This window comes from Odocoileus virginianus, chromosome 4 (assembly GCF_023699985.2).
Source record: "Odocoileus virginianus isolate 20LAN1187 ecotype Illinois chromosome 4, Ovbor_1.2, whole genome shotgun sequence".
Taxonomy (NCBI): Eukaryota; Metazoa; Chordata; class Mammalia; order Artiodactyla; family Cervidae; genus Odocoileus; species Odocoileus virginianus.
The window spans coordinates 37304526-37323828 of NC_069677.1; the positions used below are offsets into that span (position 1 = coordinate 37304526).

Sequence of the window (19303 nt, forward strand, 5' to 3'; positions counted from 1 at the left end):
TCCGCGTGGCCCTCGGTCTCCCTGCTGAGGCTGTGGGCTGCCCGGAGCACTCACCCCTGAGCCGCGGAGGAGGAGGTGAGGGCGGGCCCTGGCGCCCGGCATCCCTTCCTGGGTGTCTGCGTGGCCCTCGGTCTCCCTCCCGAGGCTCTGGCCTGCCCGGAGCACTCACCCCTGAGCCGCGGAGGAGGAGGTTAGGGCGGGCCGTGGCACCCAGCGTCCCTTCCTGGGTGTCCGCGTGGCCCTCGGTCTCCCTGCTCAGGCTGTGGGCTGCCCGGAGCACTCACCCCTGAGCCGCGGAGGAGGAGGTGAGAGCGGGCCCTGGCGCCCGACGTCCCCTCCTGGGTGTCTGCGTGGCCCTCCGTCTCCCTCCCGAGGCTGTGGGCTGCCCGGAGCACTCACCCCTGAGCCGCGGAGGAGGAGGTGAGGGCGGGCCCTGGCGCCCGGGGCCCCTTCCTGGGTGTCCGCGTGGCCCTCGGTCTCCCTCCCGAGGCTGTGGGCTGCCCGGAGCACTCACCCCTGAGCCGCGGAGGAGGTGAGGGCCGGCCCTGGCACCCGGGGCCCCTTCCTGGGTGTCCGCGTGGCCCTCGGTCTCCCTGCTCAGGCTGTGGGCTGCCGGAGCACTCACACCTGAGCCGCGGAGGAGGAGGTGAGGGCGGTCCCTGGCGCCCGGGGCCCCTTCCTGGGTGTCCGCGTGGCCCTCGGTCTCCCTGCTGAGGCTGTGGGCTGCCCGGAGCACTCACCCCTGAGCCGCGGAGGAGGAGGTGAGGGCGGGCCCTGGCGCCCGGCATCCCTTCCTGGGTGTCTGCGTGGCCCTCGGTCTCCCTCCCGAGGCTCTGGCCTGCCCGGAGCACTCACCCCTGAGCCGCGGAGGAGGAGGTTAGGGCGGGCCGTGGCCCCCGGCGTCCCTTCCTGGGTGTCCGCGTGGCCCTCGGTCTCCCTGCTCAGGCTGTGGGCTGCCCGGAGCACTCACCCCTGAGCCGCGGAGGAGGAGGTGAGAGCGGGCCCTGGCGCCCGACGTCCCCTCCTGGGTGTCTGCGTGGCCCTCCGTCTCCCTCCCGAGGCTGTGGGCTGCCCGGAGCACTCACCCCTGAGCCGCGGAGGAGGAGGTGAGGGCGGGCCCTGGCGCCCGGGGCCCCTTCCTGGGTGTCCGCGTGGCCCTCGGTCTCCCTCCCGAGGCTGTGGCCTGCCCGGAGCACTCACCCCTGAGCCGCGGAGGAGGTGAGGGCCGGCCCTGGCACCCGGGGCCCCTTCCTGGGTGTCCGCGTGGCCCTCCGTCTCCCTGCTCAGGCTGTGGGCTGCCCGGAGCACTCACCCCTGAGCCGCGGAGGAGGAGGTGAGGGCGGGCCCTGGCGCCCGGCGTCCCTTCCTGGGTGTCTGCGTGGCCCTCGGTCTCCCTGCTCAGGCTGTGGGCTGCCCGGAGCACTCACCCCTGAGCCGCGGAGGAGGAGGTGAGGGCCGGCCCTGGCACCCGGGGCCCCTTCCTGGGTGTCCGCGTGGCCCTCGGTCTCCCTGCTCAGGCTGTGGGCTGCCCGGAGCACTCACCCCTGAGCCGCGGAGGAGGAGGTGAGGGCGGGCCCTGGCGCCCGGCGTCCCTTCCTGGGTGTCCGCGTGGCCCTCGGTCTCCCTCCCGAGGCTGTGGGCTGCCCGGAGCACTCACCCCTGAGCCGCGAAGGAGGAGGTGGCCAAGGGCACTTCACCAGAGGGGTGGTGTGACCTTGGTGTGGTCACGTCAGAAACAGGTGGAGGGTTCAGCCCCTTCCAGTCTTGCTCAGGTATCACCTTCTTAGTGAGACCTCCTTGACTTCCTCACTTGAAATCTCAGCCCTCCCTCCCTCTATCATGTCCTGTCTCCCTTCCCCGTTGCATTTTTTCTTATGTATCTCTTAATCACCTTCACACCTGTGTACTTCATGTGTCATATGTCTGTCTCTCCCCACTAGAAAGTAAGCTCTTTGTGGACAGGATATTTTATCCCTTTTGTGCATCTCTTCCCCCCCCTCCCTTTATCACTGTGTATCTCAATATTATGTATGTAGATGTGTATCTGCTTAGTCACTCGGTTGTACCTGATTCTTCACGACCTCATGGACTGTAGCCCGTCAGGCTCCTCTGTCCATGGGATTCTCCAGGCCAGAATACTGGAGTGGGTAGCTATTCCCTGCTCCAGTGGATCTTCCCAACCCAGGGATCAAACCCAGGTCTCCCGCCTTGCAGGCGGATTCCTTACCATGTGAGCCACCAGGGAAGCCCCATGTATCTAGGTATTAGTGTCTAAAACAGTGCCCATGACATACTGCTGCTACTGCTAAGTCACTTCAGTCGTGTCCGACTCTTAGCGACCCCGTGGGCTGCAGCCTACCAGGCTCCTCCGTCCATGGGATTTTCCAGGCAAGAGTACTGGAGTGGGGTGCCATTGCCTTCTCTGCCATTACATACTAGATGCCTCCTAAATATTTGTGGAATGAAGGAGCTAATATATGAGTAAATGAGTCAGTGATCAAGAGCTGGAATATAGGCGTTAATTAGAGCTGGAATATAGGCGTTAATTAGAACACAGCGAACTGAGATGAGGCAGAGAAGTGAAATGGCAAGTGTGGAAAAGCAGGGCCTGCCTGCTGCTACTCTTTAGTTACTGTTCTGAATGCTGGAGAAGGCATTTCACACGTCCTTCCACACACACCTTGACACAGGTCTTCAATGCAAGGCAAGCCTTGCCCACCCTATGACTCTCTCTTTCTAGAGACGCATTCCTGTCCTGTAGCTAGTGGGTGTGACTTGCCTTCACCAGCAGGTGTGAACTTGTACCACGCGCCACGCTTTTCTGCATGGCTTATCCTGGGCCCGACTCTCACGTGTGGTCTTACAGATGTTTATTAAAGCCTCCTTCCGAGAACTTTGGTCCAGGGCCTCTTTCCTGTGCCGGGTAAATCAAGGTCTATAGACAATTAGGAAGCTGAGCGACCATAGCTGCTGGGGAAGTTGGATGGCAGATGAAAGGCTCACCGAGTGTGCAGTAATGGGGGAGTAATTTTACGGTTCTCCCCAACACCATCTTGCTCCTGATTAACAGTTTACTACAATTCACTTGCTCCGTCAAGTGGCCACTGCAGTCAGAGGGTGGTGAATTGCAGACTCTGGAAGCAGATTGCTTTTTAAATGGTATATCCAGGTCCGGCCTTCCTGGCTTAAATCAGTGAAGGCCTCCGTTCTGGTTTGCAGTAAATCCCATCAACCTCACTATGTCCCTGGAGTGTTAATATGCAGACCAGCAACACCCAACAGTTAACAATGATTGAATGACTTCTGTGTGCCAAACACTGGGTGAAATGCTTTGCTTAACCCAGGATCTGATCGCCTGCTGTCATCTCTTTATATGTATCTTGATCTCTTGTGCAAGGAGCACGTATCTCTGTTTAATGAAGGAAAAACTAAGGTTCAAGAAGGAGAAGTTATTGGTCCCATGTCGCAGAGCCAGGAAGTACAAAGTCAGGATTCACACCCAGGTCTCCCTGCTTCCCATAGCCACGCAGGCCCTGAGGCAGCAGGCATAGATGTGTAATCAGAGCTGTGAACTGTGATCTGCACATCTGAACCGTGTAAGCATCTGCACGCAGCCACAGACAAATGAAGCTCTTTGCAATCTCGGTAAGTCTAGGATGTTGTCAGCATGACGCACACTCAGCCCATGAGAGGTTTGAAGGTCACCTACCGTTCTCTGTTCTCAGAACTACACTGTCGTAGACAGAGGTGCTATCATGCTCAGGGGCGGATGCCTTCAAAGGAGACAGCTTGGGCAGGGCGAAGGGAGGTGTGGCTGTTAATTTACCAGCTCTCAGAAGTGAAGAACGAAGTGGAGAAGTAGAGGCGCCTGCATCACCTCTGGTTACTCTCGGACACACACTGAAATTCTCAGACAGGTCCTCACAGCCATCCCTCAGTATCACCTCCTTTTGCCCACCCAGGCAGGCTGCAGCCTCTTGTAGGGGCGTTCAGGCCAGCAGTGCACCATTTCCTTCAGTCTCTTGAGTCTCCCGAGGGCCAAGGGCCTCTGCTGTTTGGATCCAAGACTTGGTCCTCCTAACTTCTAATTGAAACTTTCTCCTAAGCCAGGCAATGCTCCCCAATCCTGCCTTTCCTGCTTCTTTCCTGGCTTGTGGTTTATTCCTTCCAAGAGCATGTCCCAAGGCCTTCACCTCATTGGAGCATCACGCTCTGAAAATCTTGACCATTTGCCTTTACCCTGTCTGGCTGATGAGTTCCTTACCTAGTGAATTGCCACATTTAGTCTCAGGCTAAAGGCATTTGGGCTTCCCAGGTGGTGCTACTGGTACAGAACCCACTTGCCAATGCAGGAGATGCAAGAGACATGGGTTCGATCCCTGGGTTGGGAAGATCCCCTGGAGAAAATGCCAACCTGCTCCAGTATTCTTGCCTGGAAAATTCCAAAGATAGAGGAGCCTGACAGTCTAAGTCCATAGGGCTGCAAAGAATCAGACACAACTGAGCACAAAGGCATTTACCATTTAACTTAGAAAGTCCCCATTGTCATCCCATAAAATATCTAACATAGTTGAGAAGGCAGACGTGTACATGTGTACGTACACACTCACAGATTTTCTTTTTTAAAAAATTTTTACACAAGAACTCTCGCCTTTGAACCTAGATCCTCAGTTGGCACAAAGTCTTTTCAGAGAATGCATCATATTATTTTGTTTTAGATTTTCTTCCTTTCATACTTATTATAATTTATTTAACATATATATTTTTTCTTTTCATCAAGCTGCTAGAATGAAAATTCCTAACAATTATAAAACACTTAACCACAGGACAGAGACTCTGTTCAGTACTTGAGTGAGTTGTTTCATTTAATCTTCACAGTAATTCCCCTGTCTAAAGATAAAGCAGCTGGGTCTCAGAGAGGTTAACAACTTGCTGACGGTCACACAGCTTGAGACAAAACCAGGTTTCAAACCCAGTGGATTGGAGTCCAGAGCCCAGCCACTGTCACTGTGTCTGTCCTGCCTCTCCCTTGGCAAGCCGGGGTCAGTGTGCTTTTCCATAGTCTCCTCCTGGCCCCAGCTTCTGTGGTCTTGTACGCTGAGAATTTAAGGATCCCTGAGCAGGGTCAAAGAAGCTGTGCCCAGTAGGTGCTCATCTTCAAACTGGATTCTGTCTCTCAGTCTCCCAGTCAGAGCTCCTGCCAAGGCCTCCTCGTGTCTGTTCTTTTGCTGCATGTTCTGGAGCCTCTAATGGATGCAAGGCAAAGTTTAGACTCAGTGGGGCACAGCATCCAGGGGGACATACCCTCTATGTCCCTGCAGACACGGAAGGCATGCACGGCAATACTTTGCTCTGGGCAGCCACGTCTGCACGCCCCAGCTTCTTACCAGAATCAGAAATGCTTGTGACCACAAGGCATCAAGAGAGTATACTGCCTTTATCTTTTGATCCTTTATCTTACCCCTGTTGCTCAATAGAGAAAAAAGGAAATGCTAAATACTCAGATGGCTGTAAGTTCTGAACCCCTAAGTAATGACTGTCCCTACCTCCAGGACTTCTCTCCTGCTGGATCCCATCCATGCCTGCCGCCCTGCCCTGGTGACCACTTCTGGTTCTGATTCTGAGTAGGAACTCCTACCACATGGTCACAGAGAAGCAGCCAAAGTCCGTAGTTAGGCTTGTGAATTTCACTTCATTGTGAGTCAGGTGACCTTGTGCTGGCATCCTGCAATATACATTCCCTTTTTCAAATAAAGACCCTTCAGACACCTCACTTGGGCTTCCCAGGTGACACAGTGGTAAAGAACCTGCCTGCCTCTGCAAGAAACACAGTTTCGATCCCTGGGTCAGGAAAATCCCCTGGAGTAGGAAATGGCCACCCACTCCAGTATTTTTGCCTGGGAAATTGCATGGACAGAGGAGCCTGGTGGGCTACAGTCCAGGGGGTCTCAAGGAATCTAACACAACTGAACCACTGAGCAGGCACACAGACAACCCTTTGGTGACATGAGGCTGTGTAGGTTATACCCTTCGACTTTTACAGAGATTTCAAATGTCACCTCTGACCAGAGGTTTCTAAGGAATCCCTGCCTGTCCTTTGCTATTTATAGGTAAGCATGTGGTTCTGGCTAGGTTCTAAATCAGGATCTGTGTATTCTTAGAAGGACTTTGACTGTACACTGAATTGTGGTCATTTATCAGCTTCATGAAAAGGACGTGGCTTCAGGCCAGTTAAATGGTAGGCACACAACTCCTCTTTGACCAATAATAAAGTGCAATTTATAACTAACTTCCAGGAATCTGATTAAACCTAGCTAAGCTGAATGAGCCCATCAATAAAGAGAAAAAGCACATGGAAGGCTTCCTCTATCTTTACTCAGTTCAATAAAAATTTCTGACTCTTGGCTTAGACAATGAAAAACTTTTCATAGAGTCAGAGTCCGGGAATCAGGACCTTGAGGTATTGGGGTGCCTACTCTGGTCATCTTTTCAGACTAACCTTGGAAAGATGATTTGTGATGCTTGATTTTTCTCAATAGTTTTGAAATAATATTCATAATTACTATATGTATTTTTCAACTTGCTGAGAGCCCTCTATACCCTCATTCTGGGGAGAGTATCTTTCAGTCACAGAGATGAATGACACTGACCCCAGGAGCACCAGCCTGCTCCATGGTAGCAAGTTTTATTTATTATTTTTATTGTTAACTTTAAGATAAAATCGATTTATTTTCATAATTTGCTAGTAAGTTTTAATCTTCAAGCCACCTAGATCTCATTTGGTGCCTCAAGGCCATAGTGACATCAACCAGTTATAAAAACAAGCTGGAAGATATTATATCACTTTGGTTCCATCACCGGAAAAAAAATTTAAATACCGCAAAAATCTCATTGTCCAGTAATAGTTGGGCACTGACATACGAAATGAGAGCCTGGAGTCTAAAATTCCCTATAAGCCTCTTAACATTTTATTATGAGTGCCTGGGGCTTTTAGGGCTTACCTGGTGGTTCAGACAGTTAAGAAACCACTCGCAATGCGGGAGACCTGGGTTCAGTTCCTGGGTTGGGAAGATCCCCTGGAGGAGGGCATGGCAACCCACTCCAGTATTCTTGCCTGGAGAATCCCTATGGACAGAGGAGCCTGGCAGGCTACAGTCCATGGGGTCACAGAGAGTCAGACATGACTGAGTGACTAAGCACACAATGTGGGGCTTTTAGGCACTATAGGCTCAAATGTTTCTTTGTTTAAGCATGCAGTTGAATTAAAACTTTTTTAATTCAAGTGACTGCCTGTAGGAATAGGCAGTCACTTGACAAATATAGTGAATGCTTAGCTCGACTCTGCAGACAACCATGTTGGACATTGGGAATGGCCTGCCCTTGTATAGATGAGATCTGTGAGGGAGACTGGCATTAGGCAAATAATCATCCAACTAACCATTCATGACCATTGCCAGATTGCTATGGTAGAAAAGAATAGTGTGATAAGGGAGCAGGCTGAGGGGGTAGGAGCCTAGACTGGCGTGGAGGCCTGTCGGTCAGTATCCAGCCAAAGGCAGTGAGGGGCATGCAGGGATGCTAGGGAGGGAAGCCAAGGCACGGTGTTGCTGGGCTTCATAAGCCTGGTTAAAGAATGTCATATTTTGCTCTAAGAATAGTGGGAAGTCGTTGACGTATTTCAACCAAGGGCATATAATCGGATCTGCATTCTAAAAGTGAAACTTCAGCTGCTGCAAGGAAAGTGATTGGAAAGAAGCAACAGTGGACAGGGGAGACTGGTTAGCCCAGGCCAGAGAGGGCAGTACTTTAAGGTGGATGGTGGTTGGGTGGAGATGGAGGAAGGAGATGGAGAGGTGGAGGGGGGTGGAAGGTGGAGATGGAGATGGGCATATTTGAGAGAGATGGAGCATATAAATCGTGCAGGACGTGGTGGTTGATCAGATGTCTTCCATGAAGGAGGGCGGTGGTCACAGAAGGTTCCCCAGTGTCAGGCTAGAGCATTCAAATGGAGGACCAGGTTTGGGTGCAAAGGATGAGATCAGATTGGAATGTAGTAAGTTACACCAGTAAGTTAAAGATGCATCCGGGCCTTCCTGGTGGCTCAGTGGTAAAGAATCCCCTACCCATGTGGGAAACAGCTTTGCTCCCTGGTCCAGGAGGTTCCCACTTGCTGCAGAACAACTAAGCCCATGCCACAACTATTGAGCCTGTGCTCTAGAGCCTGAGAACTGCAACTGCTGAGCTCACACGCCACAACTGCTGAAGCCTGTGCGCCCTAGAGCCTGTGCTCCACAACAAGAAAAGGCACCACAATGAGAAGCCTGCACATCACAACTACAGAATAGCCTAGCCCCGACCCGCCTCAACTGGAGAAAAGCCTATGCAGCAACGAAGCTCCTGCACAGCCAAAAATAAATAAGTAAATAAAAATTTTTAAAAACAGATAACGTATGGGGCAGCCAGTGGCGATACCAAAGATGCAATTGGATTATATAGATAGAGCCACAGAAGAATGGGGAGAAAAAATGGGAATTAGTGGTTTATGGTCAGGGAAGTAGACATTGAGAGGATGAGAGTCTGGGAACTAAATTCTCTGAGAACTAAAGTAGAGCTGGAGAATTGAGCACAGAAGACTAATGAAGATGTAGGTTTGATGTTGTTGCAAAGAAAACCAAATATTCAAGTGGAGAATAGAGTTATAGGGCCAGCTCTGCAGAATGCTGACAAAGGAGTGAGCCAGCAGCATCTCTTCATTTCAGTGACAAATAGGACATCCAAAATATAGTTTTGGTGTAGTACTTTCTTGAATACACAGCAGCTTCCTCTCTGCTTTGGGGGAAGGGAAGCAACCTGCTTGGCAAGGCAGAAGGTCTGGATTTGGGCCACTGTGTGCCACCTGCTTGCCTGGGCAACTCTCTGGTCCCCGCAGAGCTTACTGAGCTCTCCAGGGAGGCTTCTAACAAAGTCTGTTCCCACCACCAAACCTGTTGTGAGGATTCACCAGGAAAATGGTTGTGAAAGACTTGGCTTTATCAACCAGCAAGAGTCAGGAAGATTCCTTGGAGGAGGGCATGGCTGCCCACTCCAGTATTCTTGCCTGGAGAATCTCATGGACAGAGGAGCCTGGCGGACTACAGTCCATGGGGTCACAAAGAGTCGGACATGATTGAGGTGACTGAGCGCACACGCAAAAGCTAGACAGATCTCACACTCGATGGACTCGTCAAATCCAGGTTACACGTGGCTAACAGGCAACGTCTCATGCTTCCATTCGAAGAACCTGTCATAATCACCTGCTCGTCCATTGTGCTCAGATTTGCTCACATCATCTCTCAGTATTCGCGTTCACTTAGGTGATTAGGCCAGCCTCACAGAAGCTGTGGCAGCTGGAGGCCCAGTCCAGGAAAGCCACTGGTGAGAAAGGTTACTCTCTGGGACCTAAGTAGTTTCTCCCAGATGCTTTCAGACCAAAAAGAGGGAAGGGGAACAGGGGGAAGTTACATGTCTCTTTAAGAGTCAGTGAGCAACAATCCTGCCAAGGGAAACTTCTTTGAGGAGAGCATTTCGACTGACATTAGCTTCCATGTTAGATGTAAGTTCTTGAACTTTCCTGTTCCTTTCCGTTTCCTTGCCTATAAAACTAGCAATAACAATAGCATTTGCCTCTCAGGCCTATTGTAAAGACTAAATGAGTCTAGAATAGCAGCAATACTTAGCACTTATTCAATAAATGTTAGCTGTTAGTATTACTGGTGTGCGTGCCTTTGGCTGAAGTCTGAGATATAATTTCCCAAAGTGTACTCTTTTATGTGCAGCGGTAAAACCTTCTGGAGTTTATTAAAATAAATGTACCAACAGGTAAACTTTTATTCATACATTGGAAAGAATATTTGTTATAATACTAGGAATGATTTGGTTATGTTAAAAGGAAAAAAAAATTATCCAGTTTTTAACTGACTGGCTAGCAGATTAGTGTAGGGGCAAAGTACGCTGGCTTTGAAGCTGTGGAGACCAAGATTTCTTTCTAGCTGTGTGACCTTGGGCAAATTACTTGCCCTCCCTGACCCTCAGCTTCTTTATATACACAATTGATATACTATTTATTTGGCAGGATTGTTGAGAGGTAGCTGGAATCATAGGTACAGAAGGGTTGGCACGATGCCTGACAGAAGAACAGATTGACATTGTTGGGTGAATATTTTATTGTCATTTTGCAACTGTTGATTTCAGAGTTGTTATTTTTTTGGTTTGGTTTTAAGGGTTTTCTGAATAGCATTTTCCATTGCCTGTCGTCCTTCATTCTCTAATGTACCTTCCCCATTTACTTTTCCATCCCTTTTTGAGGGCTTCTCTGAGAGCACCCTTCTTGTTGTTGCCTGGCCAGGGTCTGCCTCTCCTGTTAACATAGCTGGCCATCATGGATGTCCAGTGCCAGCACACAGCCCACTCTTTTCCTTCTGGATGCACCTCATCTTGCAGGCTCAGCTGTCACCTTGGAAGGTCTCCTTCCTAGCCAAGTGTCAGAGAACCTTCTCCTGGGGAAACTCTGCTTTCTGATGGATTCTCATCAGTATTTCCTTCTGTCACTTCAAACACTGTGTAATTATGATCTCATCGTTGTCATCAGTGACTGCACCAGGTCTTACCTCCTACCGGTACCTAAACAAAACACCTGAAGAGGTAGAGATCTGGTGATGCTTGAATAGTAAGCTTCTGGGCCCCAGGGACACAGCACTTTGGGAGGGACCCTGTTGCTAGAAAGAAAGAAACAGGACAGTCAAGGAAATAGTAAGAAATTACCCTGGGGTACTTCACTGGCGGTCCAGTAGTTGCAACTTCGCCTTGCAATGCAGGGGGTACAGGTTCAATACCTGGTCAGGGAGGTAAGATCCCACATGCCTCAGGACCAAAAAGTCAAAACATAAAGCAGAAGCAATATCGTAACAAATTCAATACAGACTTTAAAAATGGCCCACATCAAAAAAAAGAAAAAGAAAGAAAAGCGAGAGAGAGGGTTTGCCTGGGTTTGAATCCTGGCTCTGCCACTTAATACTTTCGTGATATTGGGCAAGACATGACTTCTTTTTGCCTCAGTTTGCTCCTTTATGTAGTTGTTTAGTGACTCAGTCATGTCCAACTCTTTGCAACCCCATGGACTGTAGCCCACCAGACTCTTCTGTCCATGGAGTTCTCCAGGCAAGAATACTGAAGTGGGCTGCTATTTCCTCCTCCAGAGGATCTTCCCCGCCCAAGGATTGAACCCAGATCTCTTGTATCTCCTACATTGCAGGCATATTCTTTACCACTGAGCTCCCGGGGAAGCCTTGCACATCTGTAAAATGGGACAGTAGTAGTTTTGAGGGTTAAATGAGGTACTACATACAAAGCACTTAGAACAGTCCCTAGCACCAAGTAAGTACCTGAATGAATAATCAAAAAAAGAGTTGCCCATATAAGGGGATGGTTTTCTTTCCTATCAACTGTCTGCCTACCGCGGCTGCTCTGAGTCATCTCTCTTCCCAGCGAGGGCTCACAGCCCACTGTGGCCGGAGCAGGCAGGAGACAGGGATTGCTGCATTCCCACCCACAGGCCACAATCCCAGGCCCTCCTCCACCAGAAGAAAGCACTGTGAGCAAGAATAAGTCTCCCATTTCGGGCCCTGGAGTGTTAACTCGCTGGCACTGCTGAGAAGCGGCCTTCAATTCACTTAATCACGAGCGGTAGGCACCCTGACGAGGGCTGTGAGCCACAGCCACGGCTGGGGGGCAGAGCAGCCCTTTCTTCCCGGACGCTGTTAGCATCGGCATGAAGATTGAATGCTTTCTAGCTGGGCTTTTGCCTGTTATTTCACAAACTGAACAGAAATTCTGAAACAGCTGGGAGTCAGGCTGGCAAAATGGATGCTTACTGCCTGGGGCGGGGCCTGCCCACGGCCTCTGACGGGCTTCTGCATCACACAGGCGTGTCGTTCAGGCACGTTTCGGGACACTGTAGGAATGAGTGCAGGAAACCCTACTTTCTGATGGAGCCCAGAATGGTTCCCTATTCTGACTTGCTTGCCATGTTTGCAGCCGTCTGGATTTGTCTGCTTTGTCACCTAGGTCCTGTGATGGGAGGGGTTGCCTGACCAGGTGAGGAAGTCGGACTGCCATTTCTTGTCTGCAGCTTAAAATGTTACTAATATTTGAAATCCTTTTGCTCAAACTTCTTCCTACATTTTCAAGGAATGGGAAGGATATGTAATACTTCATAGTTATAGCATTTCAGCGTGGTCAGTTGCTTAAGTCATGTCCAGCTCTTTGCAGCTCTATAGACTATAGCCTGTCAAGCTCCTCTGTCCATGGGATTCTCCAGGCAAGAATACTGGAGTGGGTTGCCATACCCTTCTCCAGGGGATCTTCCCAAGCCTGGGATCAAACCTGCATCTCCTGTGTCTTCTGCAGGGCAGGCGGATTCTTTACTGCTGAGCCACCAGGGGAGCCCATAGCATTTCATACCGGGGGGTGGGAGGGGGCAGGTGGGAGAAGCAGCACAGTTTAAGCAGTTTCCGGCCCTTGGTACAGCTAGGGCAACTTAGAGGGATGGTAGGCATTGCTTTTAAGCCACAGTGAGGAATGGACATTACGGCAGTCTTGCGTTGTCCAAGGTCTTCATGGAATCTCTCTTAAATCTAGTTTGCATCTCTTGTGTTTCACAATCATTATTCTTAGTTGTTCCCAATCATACAACTATGACAAAATAGTTTCACAGAAAGTATTATATCATATGATGTTTAAATCCAATTGTTTTCATTTCACTCTTGTTTTCTTCAGTCAGTGAGCAGTTTCAAAGACTCAGAGAGGTTGGGGAACATGAAGAACCTCAAAAGTGGTCTAAGCCAGTTCTTCTCTCAAAGCAAGTGTCCCTTTGACAGTATTCATCACAGTCATTTAGCCTGTCTAGTGTATCATCTCTGCTTTTATTTTCAGAGGCTTGAAGTGGCCTCTTCTATTTTTGAACAACTCCTACTGTTAGAAAATGTATTCTGTTATTGATTCAAATCCTTGTGCTACCCCTGCATTAAAACAGATTATGCCAAACAAAACTCAGATGCCTTCCACATCAGCCCCAGAAATGTTGAAGGCAGTGGTAGTTGCCATCTTGCCCAAATATCACCAGTTCCTGCGACCTTTCTCCCTATGATATAATTTAGCACATTCACCAGCATCCCAGATGAGCAGCAGTGACCCTCTCTATAGACATTGTATTAATAAACTGGTGTATAATGGGCTTCTTTTCATAGGCTTCAATATGAGAGTCTCATGTTAAGTCTTCAGAATGATGATTGCAGCAGAAATTTGAGAGTTGCATCTGCACTTGACTTTTACAGTAACCTACAGAGTCATAGGTACCCCAGATGTCCACTGGGCCATCTTGTTCCCCTATATGAAACCCAGGAAAACCCAAGTAGAGAGTTTCCCCAAAGAAACTGCAGCTCAAAGGTAATAGGAGCTCCTGAAATAATCACACTGACCAGCATCCAAAGAGGCAGTACCAGAATTCTTCATGAAGCCTTCTCGAAGCTCAATGTGCTTAGAACTTTGATTCTCCATTCTAATTCTACATGCTTAAAGACCAGTTTGGCACATATATGCTCATACGGTGTTTAGCCATGAGGCTGCCTACTGATCAAAAGCTGGCTGGGGAGTGAAAGGAAGAGTTTCATGTAGGCTGTTAATCTTCCAAGAAAGTTGTAAATGAGTAGGTTGGATGGTTTATCTTTAATAGTGTACAGTAGATTTAAGATTTCCCTGGTGGCTCAGACAGTAAAGCATGTGCCTATAATGCGGGAGACCCGAGTTCGATCCCTGGGTCAGGAATATCCTCTGAAGAAGGAAATGGCAATCCACTCCAGTACTCTTGCCTGGAAAATCCCATAGACAGAGGAGCCTGATAGGCTACAGTCCATGATTTGCAGAGTCGGACATGACTGAGCAACTTCACTCACTCACTCACTCAGTAGATATAAAAAGAAAAGAATCAGGTATATCTAGTTGACTAGTTTTCCCAATGATTCTCTGATGGCTGTTTCTGTGAGGAAAAGATGGAAAATGGCCACTTGAGAAACCATTCATACAACCAACATCCTTCACTTTGCATATGTAGGTGTCTTCAACATAGATGTCTTTCAGATCCATAGAGGCAACATCTCAAAGAGCCAGATGCAGAGTGTAGACCTAGCGTTGCACTACAAGCTGAGTGAGCTTGGGCAAGATATTGGCCTGTGTGTGCCTCGGTTTCCTTATCTGTCAAGTGGGGATAATGATGGTAGTATGTGCCTAAAAGGCTGTGGTGAGAACTAAATGAGTGGCTATGAGGGAAGAGCTTAGGACATTGCCTGGCATCATAGGAGGCTCTACAAAACCATTTGTTCTTACCGTGAATAATTATTATTCTTTGTTGTGATTCCGATTACTTTTTTTGTATATTGAATTCGGAGTTGGCAGACTACTTCACCATCCCTCTCACAACTGTCCTATAAAAAAAGGTTTGGAATCCCAGAGTCAGTTGCAAGGAATCAGGCCTTTTCCCCTGCAGTGGATGGTATGCAGTGGTCTTTCCAAAATGGCAACGTTCACAAATGTTGAAGTGGGCAAGTGGAATGCCCAGACGCTTGATCCCTCTCATCACAAATATTGCTCCTGCCCAAGTTTACACAGAACAATCCTATTTAAACGAGGGGGCATGTATGCCCTGTGGTCAACTCAAAAGACCACGCTGGAGCCTTTCACTTTGAGTGTCTTTGAACCGAGAGCCCTGTGTCGAGGGAGTGGTTTGCCATACTTCCCAAGGAGCCAGATTTGATCCTGCACTGGCTGCTGTTCTGTCCTCTGGAGGCCACCTCTGGTCTTCCATAGTCAGTAGGGTCCCCTCTCACCACTTCCAGGGGGCCACCCAGGATGAAAAGAGTGGATGTCTCCAAGATCAGGCAGAATTCTGCTTTGCTCACTTCTCATTCTGAGTTAGTCAGTTTTTGCTTTGCAATGTAGCACATTCTTGCTTAGACTCTTTGAATGAACAGACATGTATGATCACCTAATCTGCCCCCTCATTGAAGATGTGGGTTAAGGTGATGCACTCAAGGCCATACAGCATTCACTCATTCATTAAACAAATATTTACTGTGACTGGGTGGTCTGCAGGGTTTGTATTAATATCAGTGGCAGAGCAGGACTGGAATCTAGTCTTCCTATTTCTGATCCAGCATTCCTTCTCCCAAGTCCTGTGGCCTCTCATAACTACTCTCTTCGCCACAATGATCTGTCTCTTTGCAGCTATGGGATATTAATTCTCAAATGTGGATGTTACCTCTGAGTCTGTATAATGGGAAACATGATACGTGTAAAAGATAGAAGGTCCCAAAACATGTACACAAAGGCATCATGTTTTCCCCAAATCTACCAGAATGTCATAGGAATCAAACTCAGATTCGACCTGAACATTCATTCAGTAAGTAGAAAAAAGCAGTAGATAGCCTACCTGGATTGGATACATCTCCAATGGATAGAGTGTTCTTTCAGGTGCTCGGGATCGGGAGATAGTAGGGTGTAGAGTGGAAAGGATGTGGAGTGAGGCAGCCTTGGGCTTGCTTGGAGGTGCCACCATTTTCCAGCTCTGTGACATGGAATAGTGTATTTCTCTAAGCTTCAATTTGATTCCCTGAGTCTTACTCTCTTATTTTATTTTTCTTCCTTTCTCTAGGATGGAAAATAAATCCCATGCCAGTGCCCATCATGGGTGGCTCTTTTTAGAAAAGCATTCCAAGCCTTGCCTATACTCAGCATAAAAGAATATTCTGGCCCAGGAGGGTATCAAAGGGTGAAAGAGTGGCCTGAGGTTCTGGGAGCCTTTTTTCTCTTGCTGCTTCATCTATAGTATGTAAGACAACAGACATCAATTGTATCAGACCCTTTATGGAATATAGTAGGAGGTAAAAACCGGAGTACATCAGAGACCCTGTCCACAATCTATATTGTGGAATAGTTGAGCTATCTCAAATAACCATAAGAAAAGGCACAGTGTGTTCTTAACTATAAGTATTGATAAGAATAGAAATCCCTCCCCAAATTAAGATGGTACTATTATTGTTGTTGTTTAGTTGCTCAGTCTCGTCCGACTCTTTGCACCTATGGACTGTAGCCCACCAGGCTCCTCTGTCTATGGGATTTCTCTGGAATACTGGAGTGGATTGCCATTTCCTTCTCCAGAGGACTTTCCCGACCCAGGGATCGAACCTGCATGTCCTTCATTGTTGAACATGCATGTTAAGTCATGCAGGCAGATTCTTTACCACTGGGCCACCAAATGATACTGTACTGTCTTCTTTTGCCCTGAGTTTCATCCTTGGTTCAGCTCAACAAAATCTCTGTACTGGCCAGGTGCCAGGCCCCCAGCGAGGGGCTGGGCAGTCCAGTGGGGATCAAACACAGGCCTTGCCCTCAATTGCTGCTTCCAGCAAGAGTCCTCAGATCTTTGTAAAGCTGTCTGCTGGAGGCCAGGGACTTGGTCTTTCTTGGCTCTGTGTTGGTGTGTCCCCTCAAACCGTCCCACAGCCAGGAGGAGAGAGCGCAAACATTTTTCCTGGAAAGGTGTTAACATTGAGGCATGGCAGCTGGAATTGGCACAGTGCCTTCGGAAGGTTGGAGAAGTGATTTGTTTTTCCAGTCTCACCGCGGGAGCCGAAGCCCTGGCAGAGGCCTCCATGCCTTAGCGGTGACTGAGCCAGATGAGATCATTATTAATTATTAGTCACTTTCGAGTGTCTTTCTTAGAAACTACAGAGCATTCAGGAAGCTCAGCCTCTCCTGAATTGAAATCAGTACTGTGTACACCTTGCATAGAGACCGGAGTGGCATGTCATTATCAAACAGTATCGATTCCTAAAAAGGGGGTTGGAAATGTACACGTCCCTCGCAGAAAAATCTGCTAAATCGTCAAAAGCCTTGATTATATTTTTTTCCTCAAGAAAGAGACTAATGGTAGGAGTAAAAAAAGCTTGAAATGTTAGCTAAATTAGGGCTGTTTCCTGCCAGGAGCCAGATCTGTACACATAATTATTTTATTCTCTGTGCTGGCATTGATTCACTTTGGTTAAGTGTTGGAAATATCTCTGTTTTGGGTCTTTAATCCGAATTATTCAGTCAGTTCATATGATGATGTTTTCTACTCCCATCCTCCTGTATTATTTTTCTGTAAAACAAATAATCACTTGTCTGGAACTTGACTCATTTCTATTCCCCAGCACATGCCTCATCCCTTCCCTAAACTTCTGTATCACACCATCTGCCATGCTCCTGGGCCAGAAATTCACTCACCACTCAGCCTCACACGCCCCACAGTCACCAAATTCTGCCCATTTTATTTTTGCCTAATGCTAATTTCTTCTTCTAAGTTGACGTCCACTACAGTCCTCGCACTGACTGGAAATCCAGACAGTTTTTTAGTTTTTCTTCCTTTTGCCTGTGTCTCGACTGCGATAACAAACATGGACTCTCTGGCTGCCTTTGCTTAGCTCGTGGGTGCCCTGGACCCATCAAATGGCCACACATTGCATTCTCAGCTTCTGGTCCTGCCCATTTCGAGGGGCATCTGCATTTTGAAAATGCAGATCTGGTCAATACATTTGATGGCATGTACCTGTAGTCTTCCAGAAGCTCCCCATCACCTACTGTCTAAGATGGACAAGCAACTCTTATTCTGGAAGTGATAGACATTGAGTCTCAAATGATCCTTGGAGGTTATTGAAAGAGAGCAGGTCTAGAGGATTGCAGGTGCCAAGAAGAGGCTCCTTTGGGAAGCTTTCAATATCTGTCATTGGTTTAGCTGGGGCTGGAACAAAGTTTTTGTAGTAGAGAGCTGTTTTCCAGGTATTTTAGAGCCAGCTCATCAATATGATACAGTCACAGTCCATCTTATCTTGGATACTCATGTTTCTTCAGCCAAGTGCTATTGAGACAAGGGAAGAGCCTCTCTGGTCAGCCCCTCCAAACCCCATATTTGAGGAAGAAGAAATCCTAATGTCAGTACTGGGCTCCTACCCAAAGAGACTTCAGTATTTCTCCGAAGGCGTGTGGTCAGGGAAAATACTTTGTAATGTATGTGTGTCCCACACATTGTGGGGTGTTTAGCATCCCTGGCTAAATGCCAGTCATGACCCCGCAGACACTGGAACAACCAGAAAATCTTCTACATGCCCCTGCACATGCCACATGCTCCAGGGATTGGGGAATGGTACCATCCCTGGCTGAGAAACCTTGGCTGCTGTCACTACTCCTAAGATGTTCTCTTTTACTGAGAGTATAATGAAGAGCTGGATTAATTATGATCTGTCACTCCTGTTGCCTCTTCATCTTCTGTACTGATGGAGTTCAGACTGGAGTCATGTTGTCAGGCTTTCAAATCAAGCTTTAGTATTTACTCAATATGACCTTGCATATGAGTATGACCTTGAACAACTACTTAATCTCTCCATGCCTCTGTTTTCTCATTTAATGGGGGATAATAGTACTATAGTATCTATCTCAGAAAATTTTTGTGAAAATTAAATAAGATAAAGTATGAAAAGTGCTTGCCGCGGTGTCACTTTCAGAGGTATGATTATATGAGATGATGGTTCCTGAGCTCACAGTCTTACTTGAGTGACAAGTTGAAATTCACACTTACTTGTGAACACTCCAGAAAAGAAAGACAACATGGTATATTAGAAGGGGGAATGGACTACTTGGGAGTCTGGATTCTGTTGCACCCTCAGCCATCATTACTGTGTAGCCTTGAACATGTCATTTCACTTCTCTGGTTTTTACTGTCTTCATCTGTATATGCCCTGGTGGTTTAGTCACTAAGTCAGTCATGCCCAACTTTTACAATCCCATGGACTGTAACCTGCCAAGCTCCTCTGTCCATGGAATTTTCCAGGCAAGAATGCTGGAGTGGGTTGCCATCCCCTTCTCCAGGGAATCTTCCCAACCCAAGAACTGAACGCAGGTCTCCTGCATTACAGGCAGTTTCTTTGTCAGCGAAGCCCCATTTATGCCCTGCTGCTGCTGCGTCGCTTCAGTCGTGTCCGACTCTGTGCGACCCCATAGACGGCAGCCCACCAGGCTCCGCCGTCCCTGGGATTCTCCAGGCAAGAGTACTGGAGTGGGGTGCCATTGCCTTCTCCATTTATGCCCTACAAGGTGTGAAAAACATTGAATAGCATTTGCATTGTGAATGTGCTTTAAAGTCTATAGAATCTCACAGCTTGATGACATATAATGACTA

General features: G+C 48.3%; 1 protein-coding gene across 7 annotated transcripts in view; it reads left to right on the forward strand.

The window, feature by feature from the left end:
- The window catches only part of TNIK (TRAF2 and NCK interacting kinase), a 389309-nt gene that overhangs the window by 297284 nt on the left and 72722 nt on the right, over positions 1–19303 (forward strand). The gene's annotated exons all lie outside the window — the stretch shown is intronic.